The sequence below is a fragment of the Phalaenopsis equestris genome, unplaced genomic scaffold (genome assembly GCF_001263595.1).
Source record: "Phalaenopsis equestris unplaced genomic scaffold, ASM126359v1 Scaffold001304, whole genome shotgun sequence".
Taxonomy (NCBI): domain Eukaryota; kingdom Viridiplantae; phylum Streptophyta; class Magnoliopsida; order Asparagales; family Orchidaceae; genus Phalaenopsis; species Phalaenopsis equestris.
This window is the reverse complement of record NW_018165743.1, coordinates 147238-164845: the sequence shown is the minus strand read 5'-3', so window position 1 is coordinate 164845 and position 17608 is coordinate 147238. Positions and strand designations below refer to the sequence as shown.

At 34.7% G+C, this 17608-nt stretch overlaps 1 protein-coding gene across 1 annotated transcript in view; it reads left to right on the top strand.

Moving 5' to 3' along the window:
- Nucleotides 1-3359: 3359 nt before the first annotated feature.
- Nucleotides 3360-17608, top strand: part of LOC110033840 (dirigent protein 17-like) — a 21317-nt gene continuing 7068 nt past the window's right edge. The window contains exon 1 of the mRNA XM_020737957.1: nt 3360-3713. The gene's annotated coding sequence lies outside the window, so the exon portion shown is untranslated. The remainder of the gene's footprint in view (nt 3714-17608) is intronic.

Sequence of the window (17608 nt, the reverse complement as noted above, 5' to 3'; positions counted from 1 at the left end):
TATTTTGAGCATATTTTATATTAATATCAAAAGTTGAGCCAATACTGGCTTGAGCTTTGCATGATAGCTCATCGAACTCAGTTCACGAGCCACTTATCGAAACAAGTTCAAGCTGACTCACAAGCCAGCTTTACTCACTTACATCCCCAATTGGGATTTGAATTGAGGTTAGAGCTTTGGTACTACACTCAATCTTCATGTGGATTTACAATTAATCAAGAGTTCATTATGTTTATTTGAATAAAGTTCCTAAGGCTAAACGGTTTTTGGTTTTGCTCTACTAAAATGATCTACAAGGTAATCCACAAACTTATAGTGACTTGTCGTGAAGAGTGCGGAGTAATAAAGCATGTAGAGAAGTCGATATAAAAAACAAGAAGAATCCTCTTTTTCTAACATGAAGTTTTTTTAGAACACTTAGGCCAAAGAATACTATTTTTTTTAAAGCATCTTAGAATGTTAGCATTTGAGAGGTTGTGTACAATGCATATATCATTTGTTACTCCACGGAGAAATGAGCATTTAGGCAAAGTATCAATCTATGCTTTGATATAGTTCAGTAAATCTTTAAAAGTGAAATATACTACAATTTGATGGTGGGTCATGCATCTCATATTCAGATAATTTCATTGTCAACTGAATTTTAATTTAATTATTACATGTTGCGTTTAAGAAAAACAAATGTAAGAATCAATCTAATATGCATTGCTATCCTGCAGTCCTAGTTTCATATTAAGCATCTTATTAATAGATTAGCAAACACCTACTTCTCCCCTCCACGCTGAAATTCTATATTTTGAGTCTTAATAAAATTTTCTATTAGTATTAATTACTAAACAGACAATAACCTAGAGGGGCACTAGCAGGAGAGAACAAGTCGCCGGCAAGGGCATTTGCATAGGAACCCCTAGCAGAGCCCGCTGCGGACGCCATGATATTATATATGTATATATATATATATATATATTAAATAACTTAATTTAAAATTTTATAATTACCCTTAATTATTGATTGCCCAACAAATCTCCCAAAGATGTAATATTACTGCGGATTAACCTTCTTTCTTCTCTTCCACTACACGCGATGCTCGTCTCCTTTGCTAAAGGACGAGCTCAGGCTTGTCTGCTCGGTCTCAAGGCCCCATCTCCTCCCTTGGTAAAAAATGCAAGCAGAGCCACTCCTTTCTCCTTTGTCGCACCAAACTTCCTCGGACGACGTCACCTTGAACTTCCCTTCCAAGTGCGAGTACCACTGCTAGTGCACGCACATAGCTAGGGCTCCTCCTTCGATTTCAAAGCATTGTCTTCCTTTCTCTTAATCAAATGTAGCGTTAACAACAAGGTAAAACTCATACTCCGAACCCTAGGGTTACATATGATTCTTCTTTCTCCTTTTTTTGAGTTCAAGGTTATTTATTATGAAAGGTGGTTTCATTCCTCCTTCATCTCTTTCTCTTTCTCTCCCCCATGTTCACTTCTTAATATAACAAGGAGACAAAAATGCTCGTGTACGAGGCATTACATATATTCAATCAATAATACAAAAAAGTTACTTCTACTCTAAAATCTAATAATAAAATCATTCACCTCATTAACTTGCAATTATGTGTGTTCTTTTGGGTATACCAGTTACTAACTTTCAGCTAATAGCATCCATGAATCGTATGCTAGTGGGTTATAGCATAAAAAACCATATTGAGGGTGTCTTATTAATATCAACACAAAATAAATCTACAGGCGACATTTTCTATATGAAAGTCTGATTTATCATGGTTTATTCAAGTATAAGAAACAACAATAAGCATCAATGCCATGAGTTCCTTATTCTTTAACATATTCAAGTTCTAAAATAAATAGCATAGGAAATTCTAATAAATGTTTGGTTTAGCATTCTATCACAATTTGAAAAACCAACCTTGTTGTTGTACCATGCTATTCGGTACATCATAATGTTATTGACACTATTGTAGAGATGATTTGCTCTACAAATGAGGAGCTTCATCAACATACAATAGAAAAGGATGACTTGTACCAGAGCACATTCGATGGCATGTTTTCAACAATAACCAAGAGAGTAACACGTCATATCTTTGAAAGACAAAATCCTAAAAGTCATTACCAAATGATGCTTACATCTAAATAAAATAACTTCAGCAATAAAGAGTTTAGCCATAAAAGAAGAATCAAATTTGAGTTAATATAAAACACGAAAATAAAGTGTTTAACCATGAATGAAGAATCATGTTTAGATAGTATAAATCAACAATGAGACATCAATTATTAGTCTAGCACATTGTGTGATGCATGAACTACATCATTTGATAAGCAAAGAATATGAACGTATAAAAATATCAACCTATAAGGGTCATCCATGATAAAAAAAATTGATAAGTGTGGAAAGAGATGGTGTCTAAAAAAGCTAATGTAATCAGGTAAGATTTGCCCCTCCAACAAGCATGTCCACTGTAAATGGTTTGTTTCAGGCCCATTTGTTGGAAAAACCATAATTCCAAGCCAAAACATGTTGAATTCAGTAATACCAAGTAAACATACAGATGGATCCACATTATCTAATTCACCACTCTTAAGCAAATATCATATTGAGCCCAAGATGGTTTACTATATCATGTTAACTCAAGTGATGGAAATAAAAGGTAAAACATGCACAAGTGAGCAGAATTTACATGCATTGTACTAAAGAGCTTAGCCCCCGCCTCTTCTCATTTACAACATTCAAGGAATAACACACTTTCTAGAATCAGCAGCTTCCTCTTATAGTTATCATCTTCTCTGTAAAATGCCTTCGATTTGTGCGCCAAGTTATCGCCCTAACTTGCTCCTTCGCCATGCAGCTCCCATAGGAGGAAAAAAAAAGGTTCCCTCGGAATCAAGGACTGACCCTCCCCTCCAATTGGGAAAAAATTTGCGTACGTCAAGGGGTATGCAGAGATGCGTACATAATAGGGTACACGGATGTTATATGGGAGTTACATGGGGGTTACAAGCGTGTTATAACTTCCTTGTAATTTTCGTGTAACTCGGCTGTAACCCGCGCTTTTATTTTATCCATTGAGATTACAAGGTTACAACGGGGTTACACAGGAGTTACACGGGAGGTACAACGGGTTATAACCCCCTTGTAATCCCAGTATAAACCTCGTGTACCCTATTATGTACGCATCTCTGCATACCCCTTGACGTACGCAAATTTTTTCCCCAATTGGAAGACAAGCAAGATTGCAATATCCAATAAATAATAAATCTGAATAGAACATGCAAAAGCTAACATGACAAATTGAAGGAACTTATTAAGACTATTTTATTCTAGCCTACCCAATCAGAGCAAGCGAGTTATCCGGGTTAGAGACGAAAGAGAGGGAGGAAAGGTGTAGCGAACCCAACCGGTCTAACTCTGAGCCGCCAAAGCACTTTGCCCGAGCGAGCTTTCGCCCGATAGCGAGACCGAATCGGCCCGCAACGGCCTTCACTCGGACATTTAAGGTGATGAGAGGCTCGCGCATCATGTCGTCTCGTCCACACAGCCGCAAACCTCCCTCCTCGCTCTCATCTTCTCCAGAAACCCTAGCCGTCGGCCCTCCTTTCACTTTTGATTGGAAGTCGACATCAAGGAAATCTTCTCTTTATCTTCTTCGCTCGACTGTGGGGCAGGCGCTGAGCATCTTCATGTCTTCTTAATAGGAGCAAACAAAACTAGTGAGCTTCTTCTGTATTCGATTCTTCAATTGCTGTTTGTTCCTTATTTTTTCCTACCATATATAGTTTATTTAATCCATAAATGAGGATGAATATTTTTGCATTTTTTATTATAAGGTATTTGATTGTTTAGAACTAATTTAGAGTTTGAACTTATTAGCGTGTTTGGAAGTAACTTTGGGGAAGTTATGATATAGAGTTAGCAAGATGGGTTAAATTTTATCTATTTAATTTAAGCTACTTAAGGAGTAACTTAGATTGATTAGATTATTTGTGTTTTAGTTAACTATGTGTTAACCCTCTATTTGAAAGCTTGAAATGTTTAATGTTCATTATATGAAGGACCTACAAGTCAAGTCCACTTGATGTTGTTTCTTAAATTTTAAATAAATTTAGTGTATCGTACTATTCACTCTTAATTAGTTATTACTTATTAAAGAATGAATATATTCTTCATTATTTGAGGTACAACAACAATAACAAAAAGCCTTTATGCCACTAAATGGGGTAGGCTACATGAATCTTTTTTCCATTGTGTCCTATTGTGTCCTATTGAGTGTCATAATTTCATTTAGTTCTAATAAATTAAGTTCATTTTTTATACAACATGCCCAAGACTTTTCTGGTCAACCTCCATCTTTTTTAACAGAATTCAAATCTGAAACATCTACTCTCCTAAATGGATCATCACGTGGTCGATGTTTAATCTGACCAAACCTTTTGAGACGTCTTTATCTAGCCTTGTCTGCCACTAGGGCTGCACCTACCCTTTCACGGATACATTCGTTTTGCATTTTAACACAAGTGTCAAGCCACTCATCCACCTAAGCATTCTCATCTCATGAACACTTAGTTTTATAGTTCTCTTTTAAAGCCCCCCAAATTCTGCGCCATAAAGCATTGTGGGTCTCACCACATTCTTATAAAGTTTTCCTTTAAGTCTTAAGTGGTCTTTTCTATCACACAATAGTGTCGATGTGTTCCTATACTTCAACAATCCAACTTGGATTCTACTAATAACAACCTCGTCTATCACCATCTTTGAACAATAGACCCACAAAGGTATTTAAAACATTCTCACCTTTTAATGATTTGATCACCCTTTATTACAAGTCTACTACTAGATCTACTCCTACTAAAACTATATTCCATATATTTAGTTTTAGATCTACTCTAACAAAAACCTTTAGACTTTAATGTTTGTGTCGACTATTTTTTATTTTTTGAAAATAAGATTTTAAAATTTAAATTTAGTATAATATATAATGTAATTTTAATTTTGGAAAAATGGTATTCTTTATTATTTTTTTTTGGAAAATGATGAGACCAGATAGATCTCATATATCTAATAGTTTAAATAGCTGAGCAAGATATCATAAATAATTTATCATCTCGAAGGATAAACATATCACTTATTGGTAGGCTTAACTATCTAAACTTAAAGGTTTATGACTCTATTTTAGTCTGCAAATTTTATAGCCGATAAATTCCCCTATCTAATACACAGATTAGGTAGGGTTTAGATTAATCTGAGTTTTTAATCCCCTATAGAGACAAACCCCTATAGTTAATTACATCTTAGGCAACTGAATTCACCTAAGAAAACTTTTAATTAAGATCAGGGTTTCGTCTTTAAGAATTGAACGTTTAAATTTCCACAGTTGTTTATAGGAAAAGTCAAGTGGGATAAGTTCGAATAAGAACAGTTATTTTAGAAATCCAAAGGTGTGAAAAGTAAGAGATGTCGAAGATACTGAAGGAGATTCAGTGACACCTCAAACTAACCTATGATTTGACTTTACATCTTTGAATAGAAAATTATGTGATGTTTTAGTCCTGTAAATTATTTAGATATTCAGGACTCGTGATTGCAAATTATATACAAATATCTTGAGAAAATAAGAAGATTTATGTCGTATCGAACGATAACCTCGAAATCTTAAAAGTTTAGGACTTATATCGTATAATATAAAATCGTAGAAAGTTCTAATAGATAGTGTGAGGATTTACGTCGTACTAGAAGAACGATCTCGGCGTCCTATAGGTATGTTATTTAAGTCTACGGAAGTTCAACTGAAGCTCCTCTTTTCACCTTCTATTGTAGTTACGACCGCTGCTCGGAGGTGAATCGTCAACCGACCACATCATTATCTCGTTACGGGAAAAGAGTAAAGGAAAGAAAACCATGTCTCATGCGGCCTATCCTAGGATATTGTATAAACATGCCAAAAAGATAGTAACTAAAAGCATGAGTGCAGACGAATATATACAATACAGTGCAATAAAGAAAGAAGAAGAAACTATGTAACAAAGTACGGTAAAAAAAAATGTAAAAAACTTGCAGAAAGGTACAATATAATACAAAAAGAAAAGAAATGTACAGTAAAGAAAGAGCGATGTAGTAGGAAAAATAAAGAAACTGAAACAACTAAAATCGTACATGGTTAATTCTGCTGATGCTACAAAACAGATTATAATTGCATGACATAAAGGGATTAGATAAACATTTGCATATTATAAAAAAAATGCTAAATGATAAACATATGAAAATTTAAAGTGGTATATAAGATTTAAATTTGGGGTTAGGCTCAGACTATACTTCTTTTTTTTTTAATTTTATCGATCCTCCGGGCCACTGATATATCGAAGTCAACCTATCAATATCAACTAGAAGTCACCAAGGAATCACTCCTATAGTCGGGTAACCCTAAACCTTATCATTTAATGGATTGGTGAACCCAAATAGTATCTGAACTTATCTAGTTAAAAGTAAAATATACCCATCTAGGATAGTATTTGAACTTATCAGGGTGTGGTGCACCTATATGTGATGTTAAAATAAGTGATGTGTAGTATCTGAACTTATCGATCAACTGTGTACAGTGCGTCGATGTTTAATAGGTGATATTTGTTGTGTAGTATTTAAACTTATCAATTAAAGGTGTGTAGTGTATCTATATGAGTTGTATGAAGTGTAATATGTGATATGTGGAGTGTGTATGTAGGTGATATCAAATGTATATATATATATATTAATTAATGTGTGGTGTCTATGGTGTAGTGTCGTATTTGTTGTAGTCACGACCACTGCCCGGAGGTGAATCGTCAACCGACCACATCATTTTATTGTTACGGGAAAAGAGTAAAGGAAAGAAAATCATGCCTCATGCGGCCTATCCTTGAATACTGTATAAACATGCCAAAAAGAGAGTAACTAAACACATGAGTGCAGACGAATATATACAATACAATGCAATAAAGAAAGAAGAAGAAATTATGTAACAAAGTACGGTAAAAAAAATGTAAAGAACATGTAGAAAGGTACAATACAATACAAAAAGAAAAGAAATGTACAGTAAAGAATGTACAGTAAAGAAAGAACTAAAGAAAGAACTATGTAGTAGGAAAAATAAAGAAACTGAAACAACTAAAATCGTACCTGATTAATTATGCTGATGCTACAAAACAGATTATACTTGCATAACATAAAGAGATTAGATAAATATTTGCAGATTATAAAAAAAAAGGATAAATGATAAGCATATGAAAATTTAAAGTGGCATATAAGATTTTAATTTGGGGTTAGGCTCAGACTATATTTCTTTTTTTTTTTCTCGATCCCCCAGGCCACTGATATATCGAAGTCAATCTATCAATATCAACTAGAAGTCACCAACGAATCACTCCTATTATCGGGTAACCCTAAACCCTATCATTTAATGGATTGGTGAACCCAAATAGTATTTGAACTTATCTAGTTAAAAGTAAAATATACCCATCTGGGATAGTATTTGAACTTATCAGGGTGTGGTGCACCTATGTGTGATGTTAAAATAAGTGATGTGCAGTATCTGAACTTATCGATCAACTGTGTACAGTGCGTCGATGTCTAATAGGTGGTATTTGTTGTATAGTATTTAAACTTATTAATTAAAGGTGTGTAGTGTATCTATATGAGGTGTATGAAGTGTAATATGTGATATGTGGAGTGTGTATGTAGGTGATATCAAATGTATATATGTATTAATTAATGTGTGGTGTCTATGGTGTAGTGTCGTACTTGTTCTTTTTAAGTGTAGTATCTGTGTAAGATCTGTAGTATCTATTCTTTTATAACTACCAGTTCTCAAACCTTTTAAGGAAGGGTTAGGGCTACCGACGACTTAAGGAAGTGAAAGAGAATCTTAGTAATTGAACATTGATTTTATATTTTCAGTTGTAAGAAAAGCTGCTTAGTGGTTACTTGCATCATTGTCTTTTATCCCACAACTTAAACTTATAAGCCACCTCGATCTTTCATATGCTTTTTTTTTTATTTTTTATTTTTTTCTTTGAATGAGAGTTCATAATTCAAATATGATGGAAGCGAAAAGTATAAATCCCCAAAATAAGCTTTCACAATTTCCAAATTCAAATCAGATGAATAAAGAAAACTTGTTATAGAATTTCTCCAATCGCTAAAAGAAGTTAACTGCAGCTCTCTCAACAAATATCAAAAGGGGCATTACATTGCAGTCAATTTAGCCTAAAAAACTGGGCATTTCAATCTTCCTAAAATATCGAACAAATGGATATGCCATCCAACTCTTCCTCACAAGTAAGAAAGGAGGCTAGTAGAGGGGCACCAGGGAGGCAAATCCTTAGCACAACACAAGAATCCACTCACCAACAAGTTCAGATAAGACAACAGGGGGAACAACCAAACTAATATAGAGGACCTCTCACATATCAGGTTTCAGATAAAGCAATAAGGAAACTACCAAGCTTACACGAAAAATGCCCAAATAGGTGTTCTCGGTTGAGGCAGCATCGAAAACAACCAAATTAACATAGAAGAGCCCCCATATAGCAAGTTTGGGTAGAGCAATAAGGAAACCACCAAGCTAACACGAAAAATGCCCAAATAGGTATTCTTGGGTGAGGGAGCATGGAAAACAACCAAATTAAGATAGAAGAGCCCCCATATAGTAGGTTTCGAACAGAGCAACAAGGAAACCACCAGGTGTTCTCGAGTGAGGCAGCAGGGGAAATAACCAAATTAATAAAGAGGAGCTCTCACATAGCAGGTTTATGATATCCTTTCATACAAAATTTGGAGGATAAAACTGAAATAGGCTTTAGACGTATGAAGATCAAATGAAATAAAAGCTTTATCAAGAAACATAAGAAAACTATTTGTTATATGAGTGCAAAACTTCTCAAAGGATTGTTCAAAGGCCATGTTATCAAATGGGTAATAAAACTCATGCTAGGTTCTTTTAGGAATGTAGAAATTCCTTTAAAAAAAAATCATCATTAAAAGATCTTATCATGTAAAGTAGTAGTCTGCCTTTTAACTAATTTGATAGATATGGCATTTCCATAAAAAAAATCACCTGTATCATTTCACGGATTAAGCTCATCCAAAGTTATAAAATATAAATCAGCATATATAAAATGTGCTCAACATAATAACTCAAACATTTTTTATATGAATGCTTCAGTATTCATGCCGAACCAACAAGAAATCCAAATGCAGTAGTAACCCAATCCAATCTAACAATATTAAGGTTCAAATAAACATTCCTCATCGAAGCAGATCCGCTGAACTGCAATTCAGCATTAATATGCAAAAGCAGTGAAATAGAATAGATATCAATATAAGAGCATTGCTTCTTCCTCAAAGCAATAATCAAACTGGAATATTGATTCCAGTTAAACTATCAACCTAATAATTTAAAAGAAGACATCGCAAGGGTAGTTAATCCAGAAACTAACTCAGAATCCCAAACTGATTCAAATTTAAATTTCATGGCATGAAAGAAAATAATCTTCCCATCATAAGAAATATTCCGCAAGGAATGATGTTATGAAATTCTTGCCTCCATACGTTTACTGAAGTAAGAACTTTAAAGGGCTGAAGAAAGAAGAAGATCGTGAAACAGAATTTCAAAAAGAAACCAATTCCTCTAAAATCCGCCTCCAAAACTTTCCATAGACTTGTAATACTCAATGCCAAGAAAATTTCAGAAAATGTAGAAGAAGTTCAGAGGAAATAGCAAACGGAAATCTCCAGCTCGCACGAATGAAAGAAGCTATCCCCAAAATGAATCGCCAACCAACAAATGAATTGCCAACCTCGAAATCTTTTCCCAAAGGGGTATTTATAGGTGACGGAGAAAGGAAGAAACAAGGAGAGTTTTACATATATTAATATCAATCTTTCAAAATGTCTAAACCGATGACTGCATTCCCCTCCCAATTATAAAAAAAATTATGCAACCCATAAAACACAGATCATGAAGAACTATGTCAAGTTTTTCTCAAATGGATACGGAACATGTAATACGCATATCAAGCACCTTCAAATTTCCTTATCTTACACTTTATTCAGTATCACATTGAGTAACTCAAGGTGATTCAAGTCAATTTCCAGAATATGGAAGAAAATAATCCTAAAATTCTCATTGCACGAGATGTTCTTTAATTCAACAATGGAAGAAAGTTGAAATTAAAACTCTTACCTCTAAATGCTTGCTAAATCAAGGAGAGAAGTCAAGAGAACCACAAGACGAAGTGTCGCTTCACAAATCTCCAAACTTTTCCAGAAAGTATCAAGAAACCCTCAAAAGTAATAACACTTCTAATCCGCACGAATGAATCACCAGCGAGCGAATGAATCACTAGCGAGCGAATGAATCAATTTCAACCGCCAGAAAAGATCCAAGAAGCAATACGCAAGACTTTTCGAAATCTCCCGAACGAAAACATACACCGCAAAAATTTTTCCCTCAAAGGGATATTTATAAGTGATGGGGAGAAAGAGTCTTACCGCCTGTAAGAATCGGGGTGGTGAGAAGAAGCACCCATGAAGGGTAAAAAAACCTATCAAGATTTCGAAATAGGAAGGTTACCAAATTCAATTGGGCGGAAAAATATGTTAGAGAAGGGTTACTGGCAAAGCAACCGTCGGGGAGAGTCAGTTAGGGCTCGGAAGGAAGGAAGATGACCGGAGAACCGGAATGAATGAAGATGACTGGAGAACTGGAAGGAAGCTTCTAGATTTTGGCCTAAAGAGGGGCAAGGGTTCAGCGAAGAACTCACCGAATGGGGAAGCGAGGGTTTCGATTTTGGTCCCAAGAGGAGAAGGGGAGGTGTGGTTTAACGAAGTGTAGGTTTTTTAATTTAATTGAATTTACTAAATAAAAAATATTATTTTATTCAAAATTTGTCAATTTATACACAACTTAATCCAAATCGGAACCCTATCAAGATATATATCCTTCCCAGCCAAAATTGACATTCCAGATGCATTAGAGTGGTCTGTTTCGTCATCCGGGGTCACTCAGACAAGTTCGTCGAATATCATACCAATTTAACTTTAATTTGCGTGTGTTGCAGCGAAAGAGTCATTTTGGTCCAATCGGAGCCATTTAAGGAGTATATCATTGACCGGTCCTCACATAAGCAACAACCAAAAGTCAAGTAAACTGCTCGCGATAGAAAGTCAAATGTCACGCACGTCATGAGATTCACCTATGTCTTTCAAATTCCTATAGGAGCTCAATTTGAGCTTCAATATATCAGTTTTAGTTTTTTTTTTAATCGACTCAACTGGACGTCAAGGATTAGAAACCGTCTATATGAAACTTCAAGGAGCGAAGAAATGACTTGAATTTCTAAATAATGTAGGTCTTGTTATAGTCTAGGAGAGTCAAAATAGAAAAATCCTAAGGCTAGATCCTAGGGCATTTAAAGAAAGGAAAAGGAAGACATCAAAATTGAGGTCAATAAATGGGCCCTCAATAGGTGTGGTGTGCTGTACAAGCACGCCTCGCCTATTGGCGTTGACTGAAATGATTAACCCAATCCCGCAAGAATGTCCAAGTAACTATACTTGAGACAAACCAAAGATAGTATTAAAGTGAAGTAAGATTTTCGCTCGAGATTAGTAAGTATATTTTCAACTGTTATCGTGAACTTGAATTTTCAAATAATTTTTGAAATGTGTAGAGGAAAGATAAAAGAAAATGGCTGTAATATCAAAGAATGTGTGGAAAAAGAATCGGGATTAAACTTATCCCAAAGGATGTATATATATGCTAAGAAAGGAGTAGGGTTAAGCCTATCCCAAAGATTCTATATATGAGGAAGGAATTAGAATCCCTGCACCAATCCTAAAATATCGTGAATGTGGAAAAATATATGAATGGAATATGAAAATATATGAGAGGAATCAGAATCCCTGCACCGATCCTAAAATATCGTGAGTATGGAGAAATATATGAATAAAATTTGGAAATATTTGAAAGGAATCGGAATCCCTGCACCGATCCTAAAATATCGTGAATATGGAGAAATATATGAATAGGATGTGAAAATATGTGAAAGGAATAAAATATCGTGAATATGGAGAAATATATGAATAGGATGTGAAAATATGTGAAAGGAATAAAATATCGTGAATATGGAGAAATATATGAATAGAATGTGGAAATATGTGAAAGGTATCGGAATCCTTGCGCCGATCCTAAAATATCGTGAATATAGGAATTTGTTTTAGAAATGTGAAATATTGTTTAAGATTGTGTGAGGATGTAATATTTGTATGTGAAGAATTATGTGTAATCATATAAGAATCGTGTATAAATGAAGAATGGAACTTGTGGAATCTGAAAGTTTATGGAAATGTGAAATTTGTAAAGTTTTGCAGAATTGTGAAAGAAAAGACAAATTCACCGAAGTACAAAACAATCAATTTGTGGTGAGAAAAAAAAATTCATTTCATTTTTTTATTTCTTTTGAATTTTCATGATTTTGAAGAATATTTGTTGTTTGTTGTTTTTTTTAGTGTTATTCATTACATATTTTATTTTATATATCGTTCTTGATTGTTAGCCTTTCTCAGAATTGAGACAAATCAAATTCATTTGTTTTCTCAATCAATTGCCCAAACTTGCATTCACTGTTGCGAAAAGAAATTTCAACATATTTTCTTTAAACTGTCATATCAGGAATGTAATCTGGTACTTGATACATGACTACTTGATTCCATTTAAGAAGACATGATCAAAACATCTTTCAGAATCATATGAAAATGATCTATATATCTGAATGCTCTTGCATACATCAACATTAAATACATATGATTGAATTCAATCTGCATGTCATCTAACTGGCAACCCACTGTCGGTATTCATGTCGAAATAGTAAGCTGTATAAAGACTAGCCTCACCTTCTAACATATTATCGAAAAAATAAAAGCAACTTCTCTTAAATATATATTGAGGTGTGTTGTCTTTAAACTAATTATAGCTCAAAAGGCTGCAAATTCTCTAACTCAGGATCAGGATTAAAGCGGAATGGCACATTCTCTTCATTCATCCTTCTGATGGTTATTAAACTCTTGGATATAGTACTTCAAGGATGCATTGTTTAGCAACATCAGCGTCGTTCCCTTTCAAAATCAGAACGGAGGCCACAAGCAAAGGGATCTCCACAGAACCTTGAAATTCTCCGTCGCCAACAATCTGAATTTCTTTCCCGAATATAATGTTACACTTGTTGATGAATGAGACCGTACAAAATGGTCTCGCAAAATCATGATGATCAACATGAGGAGGAATACAATTTCCAAATTCAAATCAGATGAACAAAGAAAACTTGTTATAGAATTTTTCCAATCTCTAAAAGAAGCTAACTGCAACTCTCTCAACAAATATCAAAAGGGGCATTACATTACAGTCAATTCAGCCCAAAGAACTAGGCATTTCAATCTTCCTAAAATATCGAACAAATGGATATGCCATCCAACTCTTCCTCACAAGTAGGAAAGGGGGCTAGTAGAGGGGCAGCAGAGAGGCAAATCCTCAGCATAACACAAGGATACACTCACCAACAAGTTCAAATAAGACAGCAGGGGAAACAACCAAGCTAACATAGAGGACCTCTCACATAGCAGGTTTCAAATAGAGTAACAAGGAAACCACCCAGCTAACACGAAAATGCCCAAATAGGTGTTCTCGGGTGAGGCAGCATGGAAAACAACCAAATTAACATAGAAGAGCCCCCATATAGCAGGTTTTGGGTAGAGCCACAAGGAAACCATCAAGCTAAAACGAAAAATGCCCAAATAGGTATTTTCGGGTGATGCAGCTTGAAAAAACAACCAAATTAACATAGAAGAGCCCCCATATAGCAGGTTTTGGGTAGAGCCACAAGGAAACCATCAAGCTAAAACGAAAAATGCCCAAATAGGTATTTTCGGGTGATGCAGCTTGAAAAAACAACCAATTTAACATAGAAGAGCCCCCATATAGCAGGTTTCGAGTAGAGCAACAAGGAAACCACCAAGCTAAGACGAAAAATGCCCAAATAGGTGTTCTCGGGTGAGGCAGCAGGGGAAACACCCAAATTAACATAGAGGAGCTCTCAAATAGCAAGTTTATGATATCCTTTCATACAAAATTTGGAGCATAAAACTGAAATAAGCTTTAGACGTTTGAAGATCAAATGAAATAAAAGCTTTATCAAGAAACATAAGAAAACTATCTGTAATATGAGTACGAAACTTCTCAAAGGATTGTTCAAAGGCTGTGTTATCAAACGGGTAATTAAACTCATGCTAGGTTCTTTTAGGAATATAGAAATTCCTTTAAAAAAAAATATCATCATTAGAAGATCTTATCATGTAAAGTAGTAGTCTGCCTTTTAACTAATTTGACAGATATGGCATTTTCATAAAAAAAAATCACCTGTATCATTTCACGGATTAAGCTCATCCAAAGTTATAAAATATAAATCAGCATATATAAAATGTGCTCAGCGTAATAACCGACTCAAATATTTTTTATATGAATGCTTCAGTATCACGCCGAACCATCAAGAATTCCAAATACAGTAGTAACCCAATCCAATATAACAATCTTAAGGTTCAAATAAACATTCCACATAGAAGCAGATCCACTGAATTGCAATTCAACATTAATATGCAAAAGCAGTGAAATAGAATAGATATCAATATAAGAGCATTGCTTATTCCTCAAAGCAATAATCAAATTGGAATATTGATTCCAGTTAAACTATCAACCTAATAATTCCATAGAAGACATCGCAAGGGTAATTAATCTAGAAACTAACTCAGAATCCCAAACTGATTCAAATTTAATTTCATGGCATGAAAGAAAATAATCTTCCCATCATAAGAAATATTCCACAGAGAATGATGTTATGAAATTCTTGCCTCCTTACGTTTACTAAGTAAGAACTTTAAAGGGTTGAAGAAAGAAGAAGATCATGAGACTTGATTTAAAAAGGAAACCAATTCCTCCAAAATCCGCCTCCAAAACTTTCTACAGACTTGTAATACTCAATGCCAAGAAAATTTTAGAAAATGTAGAAGTTCGGAGGAAATAACAAACGAAAATCTCCAGTTCGCGCGAATGAATGAAGCTATCCCTGAAATGATTTGCCAACCTCAAAATCTTTTCCCAAAGGGGTTTTTATAGGTGACGGGGAAAGGAAGAAACAAAGAGAGTTTTACATATGCTAATATCAATCTTTCAAAATGTCTTAACCGATGATTGCATTCCCCTCTCAATTATAAAAAAAATATGCATATCAAGAACCTTCTAATTTCTTTTTCTTACACTTTATTCAGTATCAGATTGAGTATGTAACTCAAGATGATTCAAGTCAATTTCCAGAATATGAAAGAAAATAATCCTGAAATTCTCATTGCACGAGATGTTCTTTAATCTAACCATGGAAGAAAGTTGAAATTAAAACTCTTATCTCTAAATTCTTGCTAAATATCAAGAATGAGAGAAGTCAAGAAGAAAACCACAAGACGAAGTGTCGCTTCACAAATCTCCAAATGCTTGCAGAAAGTATCAAAAAACCCTCAAAAGCAATAACACTTCTAATCCGCAAGAATGAATCACCAGCGAGAGAATGAATTGATCTCAACATCCAGAAAAGAACCAAGAAGCAATACACAAGACTTTTCGAAATCTCCCGAACGAAAACACACACCGCCAAAATTTTCCCCTTAAAGGAGTGTTTATAGGTGCAGGGAGGAAGGATCTTACCGCTGGTAAGAATCGGGGTGGTGAGGAGAAACCCCCACGAAGGGTAAAAAAACCTATCAAGATTTCGAAATATGAAGGTTGCCGGATTCAATTGGGCATGAAAATTTGTTAGAGAAGGGTTACCGACAAAGCAACTGGTGGCGAGAGTCGGTTAGGGTTCGGAAGGAAGGAAGATGACTGGAGAATCGGAAGGAAGCTTCTAGATTTTGGCTGAAAAAGGGGCAAGGGTTCGGCGGGGAACTCACCAAATGGGGAAGCAGGGGTTTTGGTTTTGGTCTCGAGAGGAGAAGGGAAGACGTGGGTTAAGGAAGCGTAGGTTTTTTTTAATTAATTAAATTTACTAAATAAAAAAAAATATTCTTTTATTCAAAATTTATTAATTTATACACAACTTAATCGAAGTTGGAACCCTATCAAGATATATATCCTTCCCAGCCAAGATCGACATTACGGACGGATTGGAGCGGTCTGTTTCATCATCCGGAGTCACCGAACAAGTTCGTCGAATATCGTACCAATTTAACTTTAATTTGAGCGTGTTGCGGCAAAAGAAGTCATTTTGGTCCAATCAGAGCCGTTTAATGAGTATATCATTGATCGGTCCTCACATAAACGACAACCAAAGTTAAGTAAACTGCTCGCGGCAGAAAGTCAAACGTCACACAAGTCATGGGGTCCACCTGTGTCTTTAAAATTCTTATAGGAGCTCAATTTCAGCTTCAATATGTCGGTTTCGTTTTTTTTTAAACAACTCAACTGGAAGTCTGTGAAGGAATTGAAACCGTCCATATGAAACTTCAAGGAGCGAAGAAATGACTTGAATTTCTAAATATTGTAGGTCCTGGTCTAGTCCTCTAGGAGAGTCAAAATAGAAAAATTCTAAGGCTAGATCCTAGGGTATTTAAAGAAAGAAAAAGGAAGACCTCAAAATTGAGGTCAACACTTTGATTACCCTTTAATGATTTCAACTTTTACCTAAACTCTTTCTGTATTCTTATGCACAAAAAAGATATCACCAGCAAAAAGCATACACCAAGGTACATCCTCCTATAAATGTCCAATATGAGCATCCAAAACTGAAGTGAAAAGATATGGGCTTAAAATTGATCTCTGATATAATCCAACTGAAATCAGGGAATACTTAGTGAATCCTCCTTCTGTTTGAACACAAGTAACAACTCTAGTTTACACTTCTTTAATGACTTAAATACAAGCCACATCAACACATTTCTTTTTTAGAACTCTCCAAAGAACATCTCTTTGAACCTTATTGTAATTCTAAATCAATAAAAATCATATGTAAATCCTCTCGACTCTCTCTGTAGTTCCATCAAACCTCTCAATAAATGTCATGAGAGCTAACCTAGGGAATTATAATTTGGAGCATCTCGCCACCTCAGGTGATGAGATTTGAATTTGAAAAAAAAAAATAATCCCCTACTAAGTGGGCAGGTTGTATTATTATTATTGTTGTTGTTGTTGTTGTTGTTGTTGTTGTTATTGCTGTTCTTGTTCTTGTTCTTGTTATTGTTGTTGCTACTGCTATTGCTGCTGCTGTTGTTGTTGTTGTTGGATTTACATATTCATTGAGACAAATGAAGAAATACATAAAAACTCAAGCGATTGCTCCTTTATAGAATCTATTTTCTCTATATCATTTACAAATAATGAGATACCATGCTCTTCTCTAATATATATCATAAAATGTTGGGCATGAGAATATAATGGCTTTATGACATGCAAATACATACATATATATGTATATACATACATATATATATATATATATATATGTATATGTATGTATATACATACATATATATATAT